This window comes from Pteropus medius, unplaced genomic scaffold, assembly GCF_902729225.1.
Source record: "Pteropus medius unplaced genomic scaffold, Ma_sr-lr_union100, whole genome shotgun sequence".
Taxonomy (NCBI): Eukaryota; Metazoa; Chordata; class Mammalia; order Chiroptera; family Pteropodidae; genus Pteropus; species Pteropus medius.
This window is the reverse complement of record NW_024355205.1, coordinates 16,441,780-16,448,874: the sequence shown is the minus strand read 5'-3', so window position 1 is coordinate 16,448,874 and position 7,095 is coordinate 16,441,780.

The following is a 7,095-nucleotide window of genomic DNA, read 5'->3' as shown; positions in this document are numbered from 1 at the left end:
ATCTAGTGTTGAGAATCAAGCCTGAGGTCAGTGCATGAACATTCAACAACTGCTGAGTGAGCACTCTCTCTGTACAGGGCTCTAACACAAAGATGAATTAGACGAGAATCCTGCCCTCAAGTTAGGTACAGCCGGGGGGGTGGAGATAAGACATGCACTTAAATAAGAAATGCTATAACAAAGTTCATAACAAAGCTGGAAGGAAGGAGTGAGTGCTCCCAGCTGGAATGATTGCAGTTGAAACACATACAGGACTTGAGCAAGAGACGGGGTCTGGGGAAGGCAATCCATGTGGAGGGACGAGTGTGAGCACAGGCAGAGATGTATGAAAGTATGAAATGGAAATGGAGAGCTGCTGCTGTTCACAAGGCGCCTGCAAGCATCCTGGGGAGGTTCTTGCTGGCTGGAGCTGGGAGAGTGGCCGGGAGAATGGGAGGAGAGGAGATCATTTCAAAGACTTGGGAGTCAGGCAGAGTCCAGGAGTGGAGGCGCTGGCATGCGGGGTGCTCTCAAAAAGAGGCAATGGAGAGGAGCAGAGAGGGTGATAGTTGATGTCTGAAGCAGGAGCACAGGGAAATTTTGTAGGAGAAAGCTGATCTGTAGACGTTTGTGGGCAGAGGGGAGGAGTCTAGAAGAGAGAGAGTGTGTAACAGAAATATTGAAACAAAGTTCTCAAAAAGGAAGAAGATGGAGTTCAGGGCACCAAATGCAGGTGTTGGCTTTTGGCAAAGAGAAGTGTTGGTGGAGCCTGGTGATGAAAAACACGCCTCAGGAGTCCCGAGGTCTGCAGGCTGCTCGCCAGCAGCACCACCTACCAGCCAGAGGCTCTGGGCAGGCCTCTTACCTAATGCAGGCATTTGGCTTGGAGGTTAGGGCCAGGCTGCTGGATTCAAGCCCTGGCTCTGCCACTAACCAGTATGTGACTTAGGTTCTCATTATTAAGGGTAGGTAATAAGAGTGCCAATGCTGTAGAGTCATTATGGGATCAAATGACTTAAATAAGTAAAGCACCTGGAATAGGGCCTGGCATATACTGTGTTATCACATAAAGGCCCTAAGCATAGTTCTGAGACGTGATTTATGCCCTTGTTATCATCACGAGACTATTATTGGATCTACCAAAATTAAGGACGGCTCCCCTTTCAGGAGTCTACTGACTCTAGTCTGATTCTGCAAATGAGTGTAAGAATGCCTCGCTCAGAAGACTTCTGTGGGGATTCCATGAAGCGAAGTAAAACGTCTGGCGTACATTGAACACTAGATCAGTTTCAGCCCTCATTCTCTTCCCTCTCCTCTGCTGACCTAGGACACAGTGGGCAGCATCAGTAAAATGGTATTTACAAATAAACAGTATAGAGGGATGGAAATGAGCTACAATGGTGTAACTCTAAATTTGTAAGCCGATTTTTTTCTTATAAATTACTATTGATTAGATTCTTTTCTTATTAAAGAGAAAGCGCTTCCTTTTCTAAAAGATGATACACATTTCTTATAGCAGGCTTGCTTTTTTTAGGCTACAACTCAGAATATTTACATGAGAAGTCACGTAGAAGAATCTTTGCAGAGATGTTAGAGTACAAGGACATTTTTGTGTAGTTTACTTTGACTTTAGACATAAGCTAGAAAGAGTGCTTCCTAGCTTATCGTTCTGCTGTTTTTTAGTTAGTGCAAATCTTAGATTATTGAAGGACTGGGTGAACGGCGAGAGAATGAACATCAGTTGGACAGGAATTAGGTAGCCAGAGAAAGTTCCCAGCATGCTAGCAGCAGCCTCTGGGGAGAGGGGGTTGATCTGGTCCCTAAAGGTGATGATGGTGTCCTTTGAGTTAAAGACCACGAGGCTGTCGTTGCCCTGTGCAGCTGTACCCCACACGGTGATGAGCTGAAAACAGACATCCCTGGACAGGCATCTGCATCCCCACAGTGGTAGCCAAATACACAGGGACTTGCTTCAGTCTCCATCCCTGTAACTACTTTAGGGGATATTTTGGGAAAATAAAGGCAATTTCTGAGTTTTATATTTCTGTTAGTTGGGCCATGTACCTTCTGAAGGCAGTGTTTATGTTTTGGTCCTCGGACTTGCCCACAAGGTTCTCTCCTAACTGAATGTTGGTGGAGTATAGACAGCACAAAAAATTCGGTTTCTCTTCTCCTGAAGTCCCCTACCTTCCAAGGGCCAGGCTTGTGTAATGCCAGGAGCATCACTTAAGGGGTTTGGAGCCATGATTCGAATTTCATTTTGCTCTATGACCACAGTTAAGGTTTTAAAGTTCTCCAGGACTCAGTGTTTGCCTGTAAAATGAGAAGACTAGTCAAGACGATCTCTTGGGCTCTTTCCAGCTCTGAGCCTACCTGGTATAAAAGTATCATAATCTAGAGTAAAGGGGTAGAGTTTGATTTCCTGCTCACTGCCCTTTATAGAGCTTGTAAAGTTGCATGAGATGATACTGGAGGGGGCACGTGAACATTAAATCTCTCGATAGTTTTATATTTATTTTCATGAGTATTAGGAAGAAATGTATAACTTATACCTCAAACCTATGAATTCATGGTTATTATGGCACAGGACAAGGCTAAGTTTTAAAATAAGTGAGTCAACTAAAAGGAAAATATTCATGACATATGAGTAGAGGTGGAACTCAAATCTGAAAAATTCCTACAGGAGGTATACAAAGCACTATTTATTTCATCTCCTCACATTTATCAAGCACCTAGAAAGCATCATGCCATCTGCCCATGGCTTTTTATGTCCGTTCCATTTATTCCATGCAACAGCCTTGTGGACTTGTTACATCCTACATCCTTTGGTGATCAAGATGGCTCTGCTTGTTCACTTCATGTCTATTGTTGATTAATTTTTCTTCTATACCCATTCCCTGGGCTGCCTCTCTGTGAAAGGGCTCAAGTATATCCCAGGTTTCCATTCTGAGTCATAGCTATTCTTCTTCTTGTCCAAGCTTAGCCTTTTTAGTTCTGTTCCCATAAATTTAATATTCTGCTTCTCCCGGGATTGGGTAACATCACATTGTGATTTTAAAATTTAGCTTTAGTTATAGATAGTTTCCTTTTATACAACCAAGATATATTTAATACATTTTAGTTTATTAATTTTTCTTTCCATTTGCCCTTCAGGTTTTTGTGTACTTCTAGTTTTAGCCAGTGAGAGACATTGTACATCTTGCCTTCTCTGTAAGCCTCTGGGAGTACAGACTGAGGGTGGGTTAATATAAATTCTGATGTCAGGCCAACCTAGGTCTGAGTCCTTCCACCATGCACTGCCCACCAGTCACTATCTATGTGGACTTCAGTCTCCTTACTTGTGAAATGGGAATAACAATATCACATGTTCATACAGTTGGGAAGATTGAATGAGGTATGTATAAAGTTGCTAGCACAGTACTGAGAACATAGAAAGGCCCTTTCAGCAAATGCAATTATTACCATTCCTCTTTAAAGTGCCATCAGTGCTCATCTGTTATTTTACATCCACTTTTTACATTTTTCTGGGTTCTTTCCATGAGCACTCTAAGGCTGAGAAAATGGCCCAACCCTAAGAGAATGGTCTTCACATGCTGCTTTCTTTCTTGCTTTACTTAGAACCCTGTCCTTCTAAGATTTTCATTTACACCCTTGTTTAAAATCCTTTCTGATAAACAAGGATCAAATGTCTGACATGTCTGCTCTCCACATGGAGAGGATCCATCTGGATCCTCTGGAATGGAGAGGTCTGTGTTTAAAATCTGACTAGTGCTGGCTAGCTGTGTTGATTTACGCAAATCACATCCCATCTCTGAGCCTCGATTTCTTCATCCATGTGGTGAAAATGAAAACATCTGCATTATCTATCTTCAGAATTTTAAAAATTAGATCCAATAGTATATGCGAAAATCTGTGGTATGCTATAAGCCACTATCTATATGTTTGCTATTATATTATTTTTATTATCATCTGTCTTGAGATATTGTCTCGAATTCAGTCTAGGACATGGTTACCCTAATCTGATTTTCTAGTAAATATTGGGGAAGGTATAGCCCTACTTCTTTCCCAGACTCTGGACAGGGTTTCTTGGGTGCATTGTAAAGACTGTGATGTCAATCTGCCTTCTTTTCCTAATATCAACAACGTTATATTGAACACTGTTTGTATTATATGTACCTGGCACTATCTTTAGATTTTTCAATTTAGTCCTTTCTCATAATCAATGGTTTGGGTTTATTATTATTATTATTATTATTATTATTATTATTATTATTATTATTATTTCTACTTTATGGGAGGAAACTGAAGCTTAGAAAAGATCCTCCTAAGGTCAGACTCTAGTAAGTGATAAAAACAGTACTTGAACCTGGATAGTTGGGCTGCAAATGTCACCTGTTGCTCCCACAGAATATTTTCTCCCTTAGTTTGGGTTGATTGTAGATTGCTTCTGAGATGTCACTTTAGTAATTCCACCTTTCACTTTTCATCACAGTTTAAGGTTCCTTAATGTGGGTTATGGGAGTCACAGCTTTCTTTCCCCTTTTGAGGCCATTGCAGTTTGCCCTGTGTGTGTCTAGCAAAGGGCTGGGGATGTCAGGGCTCTGATGGGGAGGAAGTCACTCAGATGGAGAGAAAGGGCTGTGTAATACAGTGGACTGTGAATTTCAATATTTCCTTAGGCTTCTCTCCCATGGAAACCATTTCCATCAAAAGAGCTATCTATGTAAGAACAAAGGCCCTGGAGAATGCCTCCCCCCACCACCGCCAGAGTCATCCTCTATTAGATTAATTTAACTCCATTTCAGATCTTAGGTATAAGTCAGAGTCTTTTGCCCCCTCCCTCTCAGATGAGCTCTGAGTGGACACAAGATTCCACAGCAGCAGTTGCCCTGGCCTTTCTGATTTTAGCTTGTGGTTGTCACTAAATGGCATGTGCTAATGTCCTGTCAGAGGTTCTCATGGTTGTATTATATGCTTTTGCTCTGTGAGAGGAGGAAATAGCAGTTCTGAGGAGCACTTGCTCACATTTCTCTGGAGATGACAGTTGAGACAATGCTTCCTTTCCCCAACAGCCTCCCTAGCTATGGAAAATGTCACCAGGTGCCAGTCTTCCAGTTTTGGAGAAAAATCTCTTTTCCAAGGCAAGAGAACTTAAGGGTTTTGTGTGCATTGGTATATGCATTGCAACCTAATTGCAAAGAGGAACTTGCCGAATATTTCTTCCGTTACCAGGAAATTCAACTAGGCTCCGAACCGGATATCTGGTTCTGATTCCCAGTCCAGGGAGGGCGCATGAATGCGTGTTATGATTAGGCTGTAGGCAAATGCCCTCTACAAAGTAAATTTCATTGATTTTATTAAAGGTAACTGTAGATGCTAAATCCTGAAATCTCAGTGATTTGACATTAGAGAATTTACTTTCTACTCATGTAAGTCCAGTCAAGGGTAGGAAGTTCCAACGAGGTGAGATCCAGGCAGATGAAAGTTCTGTCGTCTTCAACTTTTGTTTTCTAAGGTGGGTGATGGCTGAGTGTTGACATAGATCCATGAGACACGAGAAGAGACTGTGTTGGATCATGTGGAGGGTACTTTATGGGCCAGGCCTGTAAGTGGCACCTGGGGCAGAAGTGACATTGGCTGAACTGCAAGGGAGACTGGGAATTGTAGTCCAAATGCATGCCTAGGAAGAGAGAGAAACAGGCATGTGAACAGCTGACCAGTTTCTGCCTCAGAGCGGTGGTCAGAGCAGAATAAAGGGGGTGCTGAGGTAGAGTCTGGCTGTTTCCTATAACAGGGAAGAAGCCAATGTTATTCTCCTACTTCAAAGGCTAACCCGCCGACCTGGCCTTAGCCACATGGTAGGTCAACCTCTTTCAGCTTCTCTACTTGAAACCCACTTTTCTGTTTCACTGAGAAGGCTGATGACCCGTGGGAAATCTGTAGATGGTGATCCGATATTAGCTTGGCAGGGACTTGGAACACAGCCTTGCTTACGTAAATCCAGGAATGCTCAGCTCTTGTTTTGAAACTCTCAGAGTTTTTTTTTTTTTTTAATTGTCCAAAGAATCACTTATGGATAGATGTTTCGGGAGCCTCCCTGCAGCGCAGGCTTTATTCCGCCTCCACTTGGTCCTGAGACGGAGTCTTTCCGTGCCCCGGTCATCCTTCACCATGGCAACAGCTGCAGGCTCTGGCGCCACAGGCATAAGCTGGTAGCGCATGAGGCAGGATCAGGCACATGGAATCAATTTCATTGAGAGCCAAGAGTGCTCACTAATTCGGTCTGTTAAATTAGAACTGGCCAGGCATGTGTTTTTAAGAGGAGTTGCTATGACAGTACGTTCATTCAAACGATGTAACCATTACACAGGTTTCTCTATAATACACCTATGGGACTCTTGAAGACAGACAAGCCAGTCACTCTGTTCCCAGCAGCAGGATACAGCATGAGTTTGAATGCAATACTGTTAAAACCGCATATCATTTACGATGTTCCGGCATTCCTTCTCTGGCTCACTATCCTCCAACTAGACACATGTACATTTTTGTGTGAAATGGCGAGGAATTTGAGGAAAAATTGGTTAAGAAAATGTGAATTTGCATTCAAGAGACTTTTTTGTTACAATCTCTCCCATTTGAAATGCTTCACTTAAAAAATTAAAGCCCAAAGTGCATTTTTATAACTTAATCTTCATATTTAATTTGATTACAGAGATGAACATTAAGTAAGAAACAAGCTGTCCCAAAGGGCTGTTGAATTATTTAATTACCTCTGAGACTAAGGAGGTGACAGGCGGCATAAACAATTCCACAAGTGGGACACATTAGGAAGATGCTCTTTCTGTCCAAGCTTAGCAAGTTGAATGATGTGACTATCCAAACACCAGTTGCTTGTTGAACAAAATATTAAATGCTTAAATCTGTTTACACTATTTTAGGTGCCAGATGGCTATTTATCCAAAATAAATGGCAAAGGAGTATTAAGTTTAAATGTGTTTTCAAAGTATTTTCAGTTAAGAGAATTTCCAATAAAGTTAATATTCAGAATTCAAGGACAGTCTTTTGTTATCATATATGTAACATTTGAACAATTTCTAAGTCAAACTAGAAAACTAA